Source organism: Ovis aries, chromosome 23, assembly GCF_016772045.2.
Source record: "Ovis aries strain OAR_USU_Benz2616 breed Rambouillet chromosome 23, ARS-UI_Ramb_v3.0, whole genome shotgun sequence".
Taxonomy (NCBI): domain Eukaryota; kingdom Metazoa; phylum Chordata; class Mammalia; order Artiodactyla; family Bovidae; genus Ovis; species Ovis aries.
The window spans coordinates 15,361,665-15,381,147 of NC_056076.1; positions in this window are offsets into that span (position 1 = coordinate 15,361,665).

The following is a 19,483-nucleotide window of genomic DNA, read 5'->3' on the forward strand; positions in this document are numbered from 1 at the left end:
TAATGTAAGTTTTCATGTTACTCTTCCCATACATCTCACTCTCTCCTCCCCTCTCCCCATGTCCATAAGTCTATTATCTATGTCTGTTTCTCCATTGTTTCCCTGTAAATTAATTCTTCAGTAACATTTTTCTAGATTCCATATATATGTGTTAGAATGCAATACTTATCTTTCTCTTTTTGATTTACTCCACTCTGAAAAATAGGTTCTCGGTTCATCCACTTCATTAGAACTGACTTAAATGAGTTCCTTTTTGTGGCTGAGTAATATCCCATTATGTATATGTACCACAACTTCTTTATCCATTCATCTGTCAATGGACATCTAGGTTGCTTTCATGTTCTAGCTATTGTAAATAGTGCTGCAGTGAACACTGGGACACATTTGTTTTTTTCATTTTTGGTTTCCTCAGGGTAAATGCCTAGGAGTTGGATTGCTGGGTCATATGGTGGTTTTATTACTAGTTTTTAAAGGAATCTCCATACCATCTTCCATAGTGGTTGTATCAATTTACATTTCCACAAACAATGCAAGAGCATTCCCTTTTCTCTACATCCTCTCCAGCATTTATTGTTTGTAGACTTTTTGATGATAGCCATTCTGACCAGTGTGAGGTGATATCTCATTGTAGTTTTGATTTCCATTTATTTGGTAATGAGTGATGTTGAGCCTCTTTCCATGTGTTTGTTAGCCATCTGTATGTCTTCTTTGGAGAAATGTTGGTTTAGGCTTTTTCCCCAGTTTTTGATTGGGTTGTTTGTTTTCCTGGCATTGAGTTGTACAAGCTACTTATATATTTTGGAACTTAAACCTTTGTCAGTTGTTTCATTTGCTGTAATTTTCTCAAATTCTGAGGGTTGTCTTTTCATCTTGCTTATAATTTCCTCTGCTGGCAAAAGCTTTTAAGTTTAATCAGTTCCCACTTCTTTACTTTTGTTTTTATTTCCATTACTGAAGGAGGTGCGTCATAGAGGATCTTGCTTTGATTTATGTCATCGAGTGTTCTGCCTATGTTTTCCTCTAAGAGTTTTATAGTTTATGATCTTACACTTAGGTCTTTAATCCATTTTGAGTTTATCTTTGTGCATGGTTTTTGGAAGTGTTTTAATTTCATCCTTTTACATGTAGTTGTCCAATTTTTCCAGTACCACTTATTGGAGAGGCTGTTTTTGCCCCATTATATATTCTTGCCTCCTTTGTCAAAAATGCTGTATCCATAGGTGCATGAGTTTTTTTTTTTTCTCTGCTTTCTATCTTGTTTCATTGGTCTATATTTCTGTTTTTGTGCCAGTACCATGCTGTCTCAATGACTGTAGCTTTGTAGTATAATCTGAAGTCAGGAAGGTTGATTCCGTCAGCTCCATTCTTCTTTCTCAAGACTGCTTTGGCTATTCAGGGTCTTTTGTGTTTCCATATGAATCGTGAAATTTTTTGTTCTAGTTCTGTAAAAACTGCCATTAATAAATTGATAGGGATCCCATTGAATCTGTAAGATTGCCTTTGATAGTATAATCAGTTTCACAATACTGCTTTTTCCTACTCAGGAACATGGAATATCTATCTATTTATGTCATCTTTGATTTCGTTCATTAGTGTCTTACAATTTTCTAGGTACAGTTCTTTTGTCTCCTTAGGTAAGTTTATTCCTAGATATTTAATTTTTTTTTGTTGCAATGGAAAATGGGATAGATTCATTAATTTCTCTTTCTGATTTTTCATTGTTTGTGCATAAACATGCAAGTGATTTCTGTGTATTGATTTTGTATCCTGAAACTTTGATAAATTTAATGACTAGCTCTAGTAATTTTCTAATATCTTTATAGTTTTCTATGTATACTATCATGTCATCTGCAGACAGTGAAAACTTTACTTCTTCTTTTCTCATCTGGATTCCTTTTATTTCTTTTCCTTCTCTGATTGCTGTAGCTAGGACTTTCAGAACTATGTTGAATAATAGCGGTGAAAGTGGACATCCTTGTCTTGTTCCTGATATTAGGTGAAATGTTTCCAGTTTTTCAGCATTGAGAATAATGTTTGCAGTAGATTAATCATACATGGCCTTTATTAGGTTGAGGTAGGTTCCTTCTATGTCCATTTTTTGAAGAGTTTCATCACAAATCGGTGCTGAATTTTGTCAAAGGATTTTTCTGCATTTACTGAGATAATCATATGGTTTTGATCTTTCAATTTGTTAATATTGTGTATCACGTTGTTTGATTTGCATGCATTGAAGAATCCTTCCATGTCTTGGAACAAAATGAACTTGATCATAGTGTATGACCTTTTCGATACATTGCTGAATTTTGTTTCCTAAAATTTTGTTGAGGATATTTGCACCTATGTTCATCAGTGATATTGGCATGTAGTTTTCTTTTTTTGTGTTGTGTGAAAAGAAGAGAGGCAAAAAAAAAAAAAAAAGAGAGAGAAAAGGAAAGTTATAAGCATCTGAATGCACAGTTCCAAAGAATAGTAAGAAGAGATAAGAAAGTCTTCTTCAGCGATCAATGAAAAGAAATAGAGGAAAAGAACAGAATGGGAAAGACTAGAGGTCTTTTCAAGAAAATTAGAGATACCAAGGGAACATTTCATGCAAAGACGGGCTTGATAAAGGACAGAAATGGTATGGAACTAACAGAAGCAGAAGATACTAAGAAGAGGTGGCAAGAATACACACAAGAACTGTACAAAAAAGGTCTTCATGTCCCAGATAATCACGATGGGGTGATCACTCACCTAGAGCTAGACACATTCCTGGAATGTAAAGTCAAGTGGGCCTTAGAAAGCATCACTATGAACAAAGCTAGTCGAGGTGATGGAATTCCAGTTGAGCTATTTCAAACCGTGAAAGATGATGCTGTGAAATTGCTGCACTCAATATGCCAGCAAATTTGGAAAACTCAGCAGTGGCCACAGGACTGGGAAAGGTCAGTTTTCATTCCAATTCCAAAGAAAGGCAATGCCAAAGAATGCTCAAACTACTGCACAATTGCACTCATTTCACATGCTAGTAAAGTAATGCTCAAAATTCTCCAAGCCAGGCTTCAGCAATACGTGAACCGTAAACTTCCTGATGTTCAAGCTGGGTTTCGAAAAGGCAGAGGAACCAGAGATCAAATTGCCAACATCCGCTGGATCATGGAAAAAGCAGGAGAGTTCCAGAAAAAACATCTATTTCTTCTTTATTGACCTTGCCAAAGCCTTTGACTGTGTGGATCACAATACACTGTGGAAAATTCTGAAAGAGATGGAAATACCAGACCACCTAATCTGCCTCTTGAGAAATCTGTATGCAGGTCAGGAAGCAACAGTTAGAACTGGACATGGAACAACAGATTGGTTCCAAGTAGGAAACGGTGTATGTCAAGGCTGTATGTCGTCACCCTGCTTATTTAACTTATCTGCAGAATACATCATGAGAAACACCGGACTGGAAGAAACACAAGCTGAAATCAAGATTGCAGGGAGAAATATCAATAACCTCAGATATGCAGATGACACCACCCTTATGGCAGAAAGTGAAGAAGAACTCAAAAGCATCTTGATGAAAGTGAAAGAGGAGAGTGAAAAAGTTGGCTTAAAGCTCAACATTCAGAAAACGAAAATCATGGCATCTGGTCCCATCACTTCATGAGAAACAGATGGGGAAACAGTGGAAACAGTGTCAGACTTTATTTTGGGGGGCTCCAAAATCACTGCAGATGGAGACTGCAGCCATGAAATTAAAAGACGCTTGCTCCTTGAAAGAAAAGTTATGACCAACCTAGATAGTATATTCAAAAGCAGAGACATAACTTTGTCAACTAAGGTCCTTCTAGTCAAGACAGTGGTTTTTCCAGTAGTCATGTATGGATGTGAGAGTTGGACTGTGAAGAAGGCTGAGCGCCCGAAGAATTGATGCTTTTGAACTGTGGTGTTGGAGAAGACTCTTGAGAGTCCCTTGGACTGCAAGGAGATCCAATCAGTCCATTCTGAAGGAGATCAGCCCTGGGATTTCTTTGGAAGGAATGATGCTAAAGCTGAAACTCCAGTACTTTGGCAACCTCATGCAAAGAGTTGACTCATTGGAAAAGACTTTGATGCTGGGAGGGATTGGGTGCAGGAGGAGAAGGGACGACAGAGGATGAGATGGCTGGATGGCATCACTGACTCGGTGGACATGAATCTGAGTGAACTCCGGGAGTTGGTGATGGACAGGGAGGCCTGACGTGCTCCGATTCATAGTGTCGCAAAGAATCGGACATGACTGAGTGACTGAATTGAACTGAACTTGTCTGTTTTTTGGTATCAGGGTGATAATGGCCTCGTAGAATGAGTTTGGAAGTGTTCCTTCCTCTGCCATTTTTTGAAAGTGTTTTAGAAGGATAAGCAGCAGCTCTTCTAAATGTTTGCTAGAATTCTCCTGTGAAGCCATCTGGTCCTGGGCTTTTGTTTTTTTGGGAGTTTTTGATCACAGCTTCAATTTCACAGTGCTTATAATTTGATTGTTCATGATTTCTATTTCTTCCTGGTTAAGTCTTGGAAGATTGAAATTTTCTAAGATTCTGTCCATTTCTTCCAGGTTATCTATTTTATTACCATATAGTTGTTCATAATAGTCTCTTAGAGTTCTTTGCATTTCTACATTGTCTGTTGTAACCTCTCCTTATTCATTTCTATTTTTTTAATTTGATTTTTCTCTCACTTTATCTTAGTGAGTCTGACTAAAGATTTGTCAATTTTGTTTATTTTTGCAAAGAATCAGCTTTTAGTTTTATTAATCTTTACTATTGTTTCATTCATTTCTTTTTCATTTATTTCTGCTTGGATAGTTATGTTTTTTTTTCCTTCTACTAATTTTTGTTGTTGTTGTTGTTGTTCTTTTCCCAGTTCTTTTAGCTGTAAAGTTAGATTGTTTATTCTTGCTTTTCTTGTTTCTTGAGGTAGGGTTGTATTGCTATAAACTTTGCTCCTAGATAGCATATTCAAAATCAGAGACATTACTTTTCCGACTAAGGTCCGTCTAGTCAAAGCTATGGTTTTTCCTGTCGTCATGTATGGATGTGAAACTTGGACTATGATGAAGGCTGAGCACTGAAGAATTGATACTTTTGAACTGTGGTGTTGGAGAAGACTCTTGAGAGTCCCTTGGACTGCAAGGAGATCCAACTAATCCATTCTGAAGGAGATCAGCTCTGGGATTTCTTTGGAAGGAATGATGCTAAAGCTGAAACTCCAATACTTTGGCCACCTCATGCGAAGAGTTGACTGATTGGAAATGACTCTGATGCTGGGAGGGATTGGGGGCAGGAGGAGAAGGGGATGACCGAGGATGAGATGGCTGGATGGCATCACTGTCTCGATGGACGTGAGTCTGAGTGATCTCCGGGAGATGGTGATGGACAGGGAGGCCTGGCGTGCTGCGATTCATGGGGTCACAAAGAGTCGGACACGACTGAGTGAATGAAATGAACTGAAGTGAACTGAGGACTGCTTTTACTGCATCCCATAGATTTGAGTTGTCGTGTTTTCATTGTCATTTGTTTATACAAATTTTTGGTTTCCCTTTTAATTTCTTTAATAACCTGTTGGCTCTTTAGAAACATATTGTTTAATCTCCATGTTTTTGTGTTTCTTATAGATTTTTTTCTTGTAATTGATATCTAGTCACATAGAATTGTATTTGGAGAAGATGCTTAATATTTGAATTTTCTCAAATTTACTGAGGTTTGATTTGTGACCCAAGATGTGGTGTATCCTGGAGAATGTTCCATGTGCACTTCAGAAGAAGGTGCATTCTTCTGAGTTTGAATGGGATATCCTGAAGATATCAATGAAATCCATCTCATCTAAAGTATCATTTAAGACTTGGTTTTCTTTATTAATTTTCTGCTTTGATGATCTGTCCATTGGTGTGAGCAGGTGTTAACTGCTAGTGCTGCTGCTAAGTCGCCTCAGTCGTGTCCGACTCTGTGCGACCCCATAGATGGTGGCCCACCAGGCTCCCCCGTCCCTGGGATTCTCCAGGCAAGAACACTGGAGTTGGTTGCCATTTCCTTCTCCAGTGCATGAAAATGCAAAGTGAAAGTGATGTGGCTCAGTCGTGTCTGACTAGTAGCGACCCCATGGACTGCAGCCTACCAGGCTCCTCTGTCCATGGGATTTTCCAGGCAAGAGTACTGGAGTGGGGTGCCATTGCCTTCTCTGGAGTGGATGTTAAAGTCTCTTACTATTACTATGTTACTGTCAATTTCTCCTTTTATATCTGTTTGTGTTTGTCTTATGTATTGAGATGCTCCTATATTAGGTGCATAGATATTTACAATTGCTATGTCTTCCTCTTGGATTGATCCATTGATCATTATGGAGTATCCTTCTTTATCTCTTGTAATATTTTTTATTTTAAAGTCAATTTTGTCTGATATAAGGATTGCTATTCCAGTTTCTTTTCCTTCCCATTTGTATGGAATATATTTTTTCATCCTCTCATTTTCAGTCCGTATGTGTCTTTAGGTCTGAGGTGGGTTTCTTTTAGACAGCATATATATGGGTCTTGTTTTTTATCCATTCAGCCAGTCTGTGTCTTTCGGTTGGAGTATTTAATCCATTTAAAGAAATATAAATATATATTATTATATTTATTTATATATTATTATATTATATTAATTATATATTATATATAATATATATTATATATTTTATTAATTATATATTATATATATATTTATATAAATATAAATAAACATATATATATATGTTCCTATGGCCATTTTCTTAATTGCTTTGGGTTGATTTTGCAGATTTGTTTTCTTCTCTCATATTTCTTGACTATATAAGTCCTTTTAACATTTGTTATAAAGCTGGTTTTTTGGCACTAAATTCTTCTAAACTTGGCTTGTCTGAAAAGCTTTTTATCTCCATTAATTTTGAATGAGATCCTTGCTGGGTACAGAAATTTTGGTTGTAGAGTTTTCCCTTTCAGTACTTTAAATATATCCTGACATTCCCTTATGATCTGAAGAGTTTTTGCTGAAAGATCAGCTGTTAAGCATATGGGGTTTCCCTTGTATGTTACTTGTTGATGCTCCCTTGCTGCTTTTCATAGCCCAACATAGGCCAGAGGTTTATAACAACAATAAAAATTATGACTGAGAAAAAATTTCAAAAGCTTAATTGGGCTTCATAGTGCCAATAAAATTGACAACTACAACAGAGGAGATGGGGGAAAGAAGGGGAGAAAAATCCAAAAGATTCAACAGAACATGTCAAAGAATAAGAATAATAAATGTTTTTCTTGAGTCACTGCTGTCGGAGTCCTTTTCGTCAGTGGGAGTCACAGTCCACCTTACCTCTCTAGGATGCCCTCCAACACTGTGCTGATCTCTGGACCTGCTCTGGGGGCACCTCAGATTCTAATCTGGTCCTACTCCTATGTGTTCTTGCCTCCAACGTCCACAGCTTTCAGATCTAGTGGTTTTTTTTTTTTTTTTTTTGGGAGCCCTCGATGGCCTTTTATATATTCCATAGACACAGAGTCTGCCTAGTTGATCATGTGGATTTAACCTGCAGCTTGTACAGCTGGTGGGAAGGTTTTAGGTCTCCTTTCTTAGCCAAATTGCCCCTAGGTTTCAATTGTGGTTTTATTTCCACCTCCAAATGTGGGTTGTCCACTGGGGTTTGCTCCTGAGGCTGTACTGGAGGGCTTGGGTTTGCCCCTGTGAGGGCCAGGTGTGGAAGTGGTGCAGCTGCTTGGGTCACAGGGGTTCTGGCAGCACCAGGTATTCATGAGAGTTGATGGCTAGGGCAGCAGGAAATATAGTGCTCTAGAAGGGCATGGCAACCAGTATTGGCCAATACACTCCAGTATTCTTGCCTGGCGAACCCCCCTCCCTGACAAAGAAACCTGGCAGGACACAGTCTACAGTGTTCCAAAGGGTCTGTCACGAAAGAAGCGACCCTGCATGCATAGATGCAAGACATTTTTGCCTGTGTTCAGCTCTGCCCCAATGAAAGTTGAGCATGAAGGTGGCACAGCTGCTTGGCTTATGGGGACCCTGTCAGCGCCCAGTGTATAGGGCCATGGACGGCCTCCGCTGCAGGAATTATGGCCCTATAAGAGTCTTTTTTTGAGTCTCTTGTAGCTGATGATCAGGAGGCCTCTTTAGCCAGTCTTTCTCTGTAGCTCCACCCATTCAGGCACTTAGAGGGCTCCCCAGCTTGGGGTCCTTCTCTGTTTTTTGGTGCATCAGGCACATAGATGGGACTGACACCCTGGCTGGGCGTCAGTCACTTAAAGGAGCAGCCTGGGTGGGGTCCTACTCTGTAGTTCAGTACATCGGGTGTTTGATGGGCCAGCCTCTCTATTGTTCAGATGCTGGCCTGTGGAAAGAGAGAGGTTATGGAGATGGCTCCACCCTCTACATGTGACTCAGAAGTATCACCTTGCTTCCATGGTTGCCCGGCTTTTTCCACAGGCATTTTCCCCCAGTCTTCTACCTCACATCCCCTCAATCTGTCTCTCTGCAGTCAACAGCAGCCCTTGCCCTGAGATTGCTCCATAATCCCTAAACTCCAGCTCCCAGCTGCTGCACCTTCCAGAGGACCAGCGTTCCTGTCCAGGGTATGTATGGCTGTGGCAAGGACTGTCTGATTCTCATTCCATTTAGGCTGTCACAGATCAGCTGTTTCACTCTCAGCCTTAAATGTTTCTCTTCTGACTCATACAGTTGTTCCAATGTTGGGATCAGACCCCTGCTTCAGTTCCCCCACCTGCTGAGAGTAGGTCCAGTCCTACTAACACTCTTGTTTTTCTCCTAGTTCCTTATTCCTACCAAGTTTTGTATGGTTCTATATATTCTTTTCCACTGGTCAGGTACTCCTGTCCGCTCTCAGCTGGTGTTCCATATGCACTTCTGTGTCTGAAGGTGTATTTCTGAGGTATCTGTGGAGAGAGATGTATTCCACATCTACTTACTCCTCCACCATCTTGTTCTCCTGTTTGCAGTTTTGGACAAGTGCAAATCAACCTGCTATGACCACTCATGTTCAAATCTTCAAATCTTTGTATTGATGTAGGTTTTCATTTATTTTTATTAAATATTTAAGTGTGAAATGGCTAGATCATGTATTACATGTATATTTACTTTCCTGGTAGCTCAGATGGTAAAGCGTCTGTCTGCAATGCAGGAGACCCAGGTTCCATCCCTAGGTTGGGAAGATCCCCTGGAGAAGGAAATGGTAGCCCACTCCAGTATGCTTGCCTGGGAAATCTCGTGGATGGCAGAGCCTGGTAGGCTACCAGAGCTTGGTAGGCTACTATCCATGGGGTTGCAAAGAGTCAGACACGACTGAAGGACTTCACTTTCACTTTCACACGTATATTTAGGAATTTAAGAACTCACCAAATATTTTCCATAGGAGTTGCACCACTTTACATTCTTACCATTAGTGCACAACAGCACCATATCTCCACATTCTAGCCTAAACTTATAATTATAGCGTTTGTAACAGGTGTGTAGTGGGTCTCGTGCTTATAATTTAAATTTTCCTCTTGACTATTGACTATATTTTTATGTGCCTTTTGCATCTCTCTTCTGTAAAGTAAAGGAGGGGAGTAACTGTTCAAAAGTTTTGCCCTTTAAAAATGTTGTTTTCTTACTACGTTTTGATAATTGGATTTACTTATTTTGAATACAAATTCATTATCAGATATAAAGTGAAAGTGTTAGTCATTCAGTCATGTCTGAATCTTTGTGACCCCATGGTTTCTCTGTCCGTGAAATTCACCAGGCAAGAATACTGGAGTGTGTAGCCATACCCTTCTCTGGGGGATCATCCCCACCCAGGGATCAAACTTGTGTCTCCCACATTGTGGGCAGATGCTTTAGCATCTGAGTCTCCATGATTTGCAAATATTTTCTCCATGACTGTTACTTATCTTTTCTTTCTTACCATGTGCCTTTTGAACAAAAGTTCCACAGCTTGGAAATCCTCTCAAGATAGTAAGCTAAGCCAATCACAGACCTCACTTCGTCTGGTTACTCTTTTTCAGGCATCATTGTCCCTTATTTTAAGACATTGCTGCTGCTGCTGCTAAGTCACTTTAGTTGTGTCCGACTCTGTGCAGCCCCATAGACGGCGGCCCACCAGGCTCCCCCGTCCCTGGGATTCTCCAGGCAAGAACACTGGAGTGGGTTGCCATTTCCTTCTCCAATGCATGAAAGGGAAAAGTAAAAGTGCAGTCTCTCAGTCGACCCCATGGATTGCAGTCTACCAGGCTCCCCCGTCCATGGGATGTTCCAGGCAAGAATACTGGAGTGGGGTGCCATTGCCTTCTCCGATTTGAAGACATTGAGTGTCTTGAAAACCAACGTTTCATATATTTTATTTACTCCTTTGGTTGTTTCATTGGGAGGGCAAACCTAATCCCTGTTTTCCTTCTTGAATGGAAAATAAATTTTCCTTAATCCACATGAATGTTTTTAGATACTCTTTCTTTTCTCTTAATCAAGAGTATTTTCAAGTATTTTGTCAGAATTTAATCTCAGTAAGATATTGTCTATTTCAATATATCATTATTTTTAGGTCCCCCTCCTCCCTCAAGCTTAGTGTATAACCAAAATTCCAATGTCACTTTATGATCTAAGTGAGACTTTTCCATGTTCCAAAGTGCTATAATACACTGACTTTAGAGAACCATCTATACCAGGAACCTACTGTCTGATACTCAGGATTCACACAGCATCATCAGCTTCTTCCATCTCAGACTCTCTGAAGCATTTAGTATGATTGATCTCTTATAGCATAAAATATTATTTTTCTATCTACCTATATCTAAGTCTCTAAATACTTGTTTTATTTTCATCAGATTTCTACTTTTTCTACATAATGCCTTTGTAAGTTTATGTTATCTAGATTCCACCTCTATGACAGTACTCTAAAATTATTTCTCTCCCTTTGATCTCTCCTTGAGAATCATTCACGTATCTAATACTGACTTAAAATCTCCATTTGGCTGTCTGTATCTCAACTCAGTCTAAATACTTTTCCCTTAACACTTCTCTTTTCTTTCCTCTCCTAACCAATCAACAAACTGATCAGACTCTACTTTTATTTACTATTATAACATCCTTTTATGGATGAGTAATTCCACTGAATGTATGTACCACATTTTCAAAAAAGTCTATTCCTCTTTTGGTGGACAAAATTTCTTTGTGTCCTGGCTATTATAAATAGTGCTACATTTAACACTGGGGTGCATGCATTCTTTAAAAATATTATTCTCTCTAGATAGATGCCCAGAAGGGAAATTGTTGGTCATTGTATTTTTTATTTTTTTAAGAAACCTCTATACTGTTCTCCATCGTGGCTATACCAATTTACAGTCCCACCAATAGCATAGAAGGACTTCATCCCCACACCCTCTCCAGCATTTATTGTTTGTAAACTTTTTGATGATGGCCATTATGATTGTTGTGAGGTGAAAGCTCATTTTAGTTTTGATTTGCAATTCTCTCATAATTTATGATGTTAAACATCTTACTTTCTGGTCATCTTTATGTTTTCTGGCTACTTGTATGTCTTCTTATTTATAAGCCTTCATGAGGTGTTTTATATTTTGGAAATTAGTCCCTTGTTGTTTGCTGTGTTTGCAAATATTTTCCCACATTGCGGAAGAAATGTCTTTTCACTTTGTTTGTGGTTTCTTTTGTTTTGTGGGAGCTTTTAATTTATATGGGCTTCCCAGGTGGTGCTAGTGGTAAAGAACCTGCCTGCCAATGCAAGAGACAGAGATCTGGGTTCTATCCATGGGTTGGGAAGATCCCCTAGAGGAGGGCATGGAAACCCACTCTAGTATTCTTGCCTGGAGAATCCCATGGATAGAGAAGCCTGGTGGACACCTCTCTCCACAGAATCAGACATGACTGAAGAGACGTAGCATGCATGTCCCATTCATTCTGTTTGTTTATTTTTATTTTCATCACTCTAGGAGGTGGATCAAATTTATTATTTTAGTGATTTGTGTCAGACACTGTTCTGCCTTTGTTTTCCCCTAAAAGTTTTATATTATCCAGTCTTACATTTAGTTCTTTAATCCATTTTAAGTTTATTTTTGCATGTGATATTAGATAATATTCTAATTTTATTTTTTTACATGTAGCTGTCCAGTTTTCCCTAGCACCACTTATTGAAGACGCTGTCTTTTCTATTTTCTATTCTTACCTCCTTTGTCATGGGTTAATTGACTGTAGATGTGTGGGTTTATTTTTTGGCTTTCTATTCTGTTCCATTGATCTATGTTTCTGTCCTTGTGCCAGTACCATGCATTTTAATTTCTGTAGCTTTGTAGTATAGTCTTAAGTCTGGCAGTTGGATTCTTCTAGCTCTATTTTTCTTTCTCAGGATTTCTTCAGCTTTTAGATCTTTTGACTTTCCACACAAATTTTATTTATTTATTTTTTTTTGTTCTATTTATGTAAAAAATGTCATTGGTAATTTGATACGGATTGCAATGAATCTGTAGGCTGCCTTGTCTAGTATAGTCATTTTGACAGTATCAATTCTCACATCATATATTATCTTATTTCATGTTATACCCTCTTCTTTTTTCTTTTTTTTTCAAGAAGATGATTTAAAATTCTCATGTTTCATTTACTGATATTGAGATGAACTCTTTAGTTTTTACCCTCTAGTAAACATCTTACCTCTTCTTCAGTTTTGAATGACAAACTTGCTTTGTAGACTATCCTAGGTTGTAGATTTTCCCTTGAAAGTGAAAAGTGAAAGTGAAGTCGCTCAGTCGTGTCTGACTCTTAGTGACCCCATGGACTGCAGCCTACCAGGCTCCTCCTTCATGGAATTTTCTAGGCAGTAGTACTGGAGTGGGGTGCCATTGCCTTCTCCCTTTAGGCTTGTATAATCTCTCCTGAAAAATAAGCTTATAGCCTTATTGTACTTCCGTTTGTGATTCCCTGTGTGTCTTTATTCTTCTCTCCCTGTCTTTAAAATTCTCTATCTTTAACTTTTGCTATTTTAATTATGATGAGTCTTAGTGTGAATCTCTTAGGGTATATTTTGTTTGGGACTCTCTTTTCATCCTGAACCTGGATATCTGTTCCTCTTCAGGTTAAGGATCAACTATAATTTTATCAAACATTTTTCTGCCTGTTTCTTTTCTCTTTCTGGCACCCTGATAATGTGAATGTTAGTACACCTGATATTGCTTCAGAAGTACCTTAAAGTATCCTCATTTTACTTTTTTTTTTTTTACTTTTTACCATTTCTACTGTGTGATTCTCAATAGTCAGTCTTCCATGTCACTTATGCATTCTTCTATATCACTCCTTAATTCATTCTAGTGCACTTTTCATCTCAGTTATCATTTTCTTCAGTTATGATTAATTCTTTTTGCTACACCTTCTCATTCTTTACTAAAGTTTTCACTGTGTTCTATTCTTTTTCTGTGCTCAGTGGCCATTTTTATTGTTACTATTTTGAACATTTTATCAGGTAAATTATCTTTGTTTCATTAGGGTTTTATTTTTTGGTTTCATCATCTTTCATGTGAAATGTATTCCTCTGTCTTTTTGACTTTCTATCTATGAAATTTGGTGAAACTGTTACTTATCTCAGTCATGGAGAAGTGTTTTTGCATGGAGGGAGCATCCCTATATAATCTGTGTATTCCCAGGGGTTCTGATGGAAGAGCTGGATCTGAAGTGAGAAGTGAGTGAAGGCTGCTGCTTTTCCTGGATTATACTGACAGCCATTGCCTTGAAGGGAGATGGAGCTAACATCAGAGCTACTAGAACCAGAGCTGTGTGCAAGCTGAGACTTCTCCCAGGCTCAATGATGGCTGCTATTCTATTAGAGCCTGGGGCCAGAGTCTGAGGAGGTCAAATAGGAGTCTTGAGGGAGTTGGGATTTTTCTTAGTGTGATGGAAGTCTCTGCTTTGGATGAGACATGGCCAGGACCTGAGGGCATGGAGCTACAGTTCTGAGTTGGCTCTTCTTTTCCCATGTTTGCATGTGCAATGGTGATGATGGTTTCTCCATCTTGGTTAGAAATGGGATTGGGTCCTGAAGGGTTGGAGCTTCACTTCTGAGTTGGCTCTGCTTTTTTTCTGGTGTGTGTATGTTTACACATTGGGAATGGCAGTCTCACCTTTAGCAAGGAGGAGTGCTAAAGTGTGTGCTTCAAATGGGCTAGGGGTGCTTTGGGGAAGTACTGGAAGGTGAGCCAGAACATCAAGCATTTTTCAATCTGCTGATTTTGAACTAGGATTGAGAATAAAAATCTACGTATGTGCTCTTTAAGAATGGATACTCAGTTCCTTACAGGGCTTTGGTAAACCCCACTGGCTTTTAAACCAGTTAAGGAGGCTTATCTTCCTCATAATGGATCCTAGGGCTAGAATGCCTAATATGGAACTTGCATCCCTCACTCCATAAGGACGATCCCTGAGGCTGTGATATCATCTTATTTTTCTACGTCAGCCACTAGGGATGTGGGTCATGAGTAGATTGCTTCTTCTCCCCTCCTACCAAACACCATGTGGTTCTTTCTTTACAGATACTGTAGAAAAGCCATTCTGCTAATTGATCTTCAGATTGGTTTCAGTGAGAGTTGTTGTATATGTAGTTGCAGTTTTGATGTATTTGTGCAGGGCCTCCTATTCCATCATCTTGATTCTTCTTTCTCTCTTGCCTTTCTTTCTTTCTCTTTCTTTCCTTCCTTCTTTCTTTCTTGATATGGGATCAGGCTCTTCACTAAATATCATCAGGGTATGCTGAATAGACCAAACAGTTGCTTATGTCCTTTTGTAGTTGACAATTATTTGGAAATTTTAGATTCTTTAGGCTTAGTGATTCCTATTAAATCACAGTACACAGGGATCTACTATTTATTTTTGTGGCTAATTAGAACTACTACTAGTAGTGTAGTAGTGTCAATCATTGAGTCGTGTCTGATTCTTTCTGACCCCACAGACTGTAACCCACTGGCACCTCCATGCATGGGATTCTCCAGACAAGAATATTGGAGTGGGTTGCATTTCCTTCTCCAGAAAATCTTCCCAACCCAGGGATTGAACCTGGGTCTGCTGCATTGCAGGCAGCTTCTTTTCTGTCTGGGCTACAGTGCAGTGCCAGTTATAAATGCACAGGTGAAACAATCTTTGTAAAGAAATTTTGTGGAAATAATACTACATTTTACCACTTTTATGGTTTAACCTTTGAAAATAATTTTATTTGAATTTTTGTTTCATCAACATAGCACTCTGAGAATGCAGGATGTTGTGATGGATTTGCATTGTCATTGTCATCTATATTTCTTGGCTTTTCCTTCTCTATGCAATTCTGGGTCAATGTGAGATCCAAGAGTGTTTGCATTAGATCAAAGTTAGAAGAGAAGCACTAGCCCTATTCCTTTAATTTTCATATGGTTTATACATGGCTCTAGTACTGCTTCAACTTACAAATGATACTTATCTGCTGGCTCATTTCATGGGCATGGAGCATCAGCCAGCCCTGCAGCTCCTTTAACTACTACCAGATTCTACTTCAACATTCTAATTCCTAGATCTGGTGCATATTTAAGTCCATGAAAAAGAGTATCAACTTCTCTTGTACATATCCTGCATCATAAATGTTGGAGGCTTGGAAGTGGTGGTGAGACGTCAACAGGGGATCCATTATATTCTGTATCCCCAGTTTATCCTTGTTGTTTTTCAGTCACTAGGTCGTGTCTGACTGCCGCATCACAGACAGCAGCACACGAGGCTTCCCTGTCCTTCACCACATGATGGAGTTTGCCCAAGCTCACATCTATTAGTTGATGATGTCATTCAATCATCTCATCCTCTGTCATTCCTTTTGCTCTTACCTTCTGTCTTTCACAGTATCAGAGTCTATTCCAATGAATCGGTTCTTCACAAGTGACCAAAGTACTGGAGCATCAGTTCAGCATCAGTCCTTCCAATGAATATTCAGGATTGATTTAGGATTTGTTGGTTTGATCTCCTTGCAGTCCAAGGGACTCACAAGAATCTTCTCCGACACCACAGTTCAAAAGCATCAACATTTCAGCCCTTAGCTTTGTTTATGGTCCAACTCTCACATCCACACATGACTACTGGAAAAACCACAGCTTTGACTATATGGAACTTTGTCAGTAAAGTAATGTCTCTGTTTTTTAATATGCTGTCTGGGTTTGTAATAGCTTTTCTCCCAAGGAGCAAACATCTTTTAATATCATAGCTGCAGCCACCATCTGTAGTGATATTGAGCCCAAGAAAAGAAAGTATGTCACTGTTTCCATTTTTTCCCCATCTATTTGCCATGAAGTAATGAGCCTGGATGCCATGATCTTAATTTTTTGAACGTTGCATTGTAAGCCAGTTTTTTTTTTTTTTTTTTTTTTTACTCTCCTTATTCACCTTCATCTCCTCTTTCACCTTCATCAAGAGGCTCTTCAGTTATTCTACACTTTCTACCATAAGGGTGCTATCATCTGCATATCTGAGGTTATTGATATTTCTCCCAGCAATCATAATTCCAGTTTGTGCTTCATCCAGCCCAGCATTTTGCATGATATACTCTGCATATAAGTTAAATAAGGAGAGTGACAACACAGCCTTGATATACTCTATTCCCAATTTTGAACCAGTCCATTGTTTCACGTACAGTTTTGACTGTTGCCACTTAACCTACATACAGGTTTCTCATGAGGCAGGTAATGTGGTCTGGTATTGCCATCTCTTGAAGAATTTTCCACAGTTTATTGTGATCCACACAGTCAAAGGCTTTAGCACAGTCACTGAAGCAGAGGTAGATGTTTTTCTGGAATTCTCTTGCTTTTTCTATGATCCCAGATATTGACAATTTGAACTCTGGTTCCTCTGTCTTTTCTAAATGCATCTTGAACATCTGGAAGTTCAGTTCACATACTGCTGAAGCCTGGTTTAGAGAATTTTGAGCATTACTTTGCTAGCAAGTGAAATGAGTGTAATTGCACAGTAGTTTGAACATTCTTTAGCGTTGCCCTACTTTGTAACTGGAATGAAAACTGACCTTTTCCAGTCCTGTGGTCACTTCTCAGTTTTCCAAATTTTCTGCCGTATTAAGTGGAGCACTTTAACAGCATCATTGTTTAGGACTGGAAATATTTAATAGTTTAGGATTTGAAATAATTGATATTTCTCCTGGCAATCTTGATTCCAGCTTGTGCTTCATCCAGCCTGGCATTTCACATGATGTACTCTGCATATAAGTTAAGTAAGCAAGATGAAAATATACAACATTGATGTAATCCTTTCCCAATTTTGAACCAGTCTTTTATTCTATGTCCAGTTCTAACTGCTTGTTCTGCCCTTCTTCATTTTGTATCTTTCCTTTGCAATTGCTGGGCCTTTCCTAGTGGCTCAGCTGGTAAAAATCAGCCTGCAATGCAGGAGACCCAGTTTCAATTCCTGGGTCAGGAAGTTCTGCTGGACAAAGGATAGACTACTCACTCCAGTATTCTTGGGCTTCCCTGGTGCCTCAGCTGGTGTAGAATTCCCCCTACAATGTGGGAGACCTGAGTTCGATCCTTGGGTAGGGTAAATCCCTTGGAGAAGGGAATGGCTCCCCACTTCAGTATTTTGGCCTGGAGACCCATGGACTGTATAGTTCATGGGGTTGCAAAGAGTAGGACTCCACTGAGTGACTTTCACTTTCACTTTCCCAATTGTTGACATCAAGCCCCAGAACCGCAGGCACAGATAACAGTGTTATATTGAACGTATAAACTGATCCCAAATTGTGCAAATTTACATTCCTATAATAAATCTTTTATTCTATACCACTTATAGTAGTTCTTCTCTGACTGAAACTTAACTGACAGAGATACGTATTACTAGATGAGGAAATTATCTCAGAAAAAATTACATAGTATGTGACAAACATTAAGCCAAAGAATACTGATGTATTAATTAGTTCATGGACTATAATAATGGAACAGATTTACAGATACAGTAAAATGTAATAATTTCATAAATTTTATGAGGTACTAGAGTCATTATTTATCAAAAGTGGAATGAGAACGTATACATAAAGAAGAATTGGGCTATGAATATAATTTAAACTTTAGAGCTTCCATGTTTAGTATCTCCAAAGAATTCTCTTTTCTTCTCTTAGATTTCTGCTACCATTCTTGCTTTTCTAAACACATTTCAGGTTATTTCTAGATTCTATTAGCCCTTGAATTTGAATTTCTACTTTGAACAGCAATTCTTTAATCAATATCTTCTCAGAAACAACTCATTCCTTTATCACTCTATATTTACTTTTGTGCCAAGTTCTGTATTTGTATAAGCGATATATAAATATAAACATAGAATATATATCTAACGTATATATATATTTACAAAATGAAAGTGTTAGTCACTTAGTCGTGTGCAATTCTTTACCATCCCTATGGACTGTGGTCTGCCACACTCTTCTGTCAATCATTTTACCCTTGTTTTAATTTTTAGATCATTATTTAGGACATGACAATCAAGGATAGGAAGTTTCATTAAACAGGAAATATTAAGAGATTAACTAAGCAATCCCTGTATCACATGTTGATAGACAAGATTTTGCAGTGGAAGATCTCATCTTCATTTTAAATAGTTCACATAGAGACAAAAGCAATTTCTTGAAAAAAAGAGAAAGAAAAATAAATATATTTCTTTGAAAATGGTAGTTTAACTTTTCAATATATTTCCAGTTTAATTTAATCCAAAATTGTTAATCCTGGATGATAATTGTTTCTAAACATATATTTACAGTTTGATATAAAATTTAGGATAACTTGTTCAATATTTCACAATATTCTAGATTTAAATTTAATATTATAAATATCAAAAGTAAAAGTACTGAACAATAACTAATATCCACCACGGGCAAAAAAATTATCAAATGTATTAATCAGAGTTTGGTAACAGAATTTTATAGTGGGTAATCTCTTACCTTTATTGGGCTTCCCAGATGGCTCTAGTGGTAAAGAACCTGCCTGCCAGTACAGGAGATATAAGAGACAGAGAATTAGGTTCGATCCCTGGGTGGGGAAGGTCCCCTGGATGAGGAAATGGCAACTCTCTTCCTCTCTGGCATTCTTGCCTGGAGAATCCTTTGGACAGAATCTCCAAACTGGAGAGTTTGGTCAGATAATTTTATTAATGAGTAATCTCTTGCCTATATTGTGGTATAGAACTATATGTAATTTAAGATTAAAATTAGGACAAATTTTTTCTTAAATAATAAAATATGATTTTCTGAAATCAATTTTTGCAATCAAGTGATTAGCTTTGGAAAGGCAAATAGATATTAATAGAAGGTCTATACTCAGTCACTTCACAAACGTTTTTGAAACCATGTTCTGTGTCAGGAATGTTCTAGCCATCGAGATACAATGATAGGTCATAGTTAGTCCCTGTTCCTTGCCCCTTAAGTAGAAGAGGGTTACCTAAACACTTGTGTTGTTCAG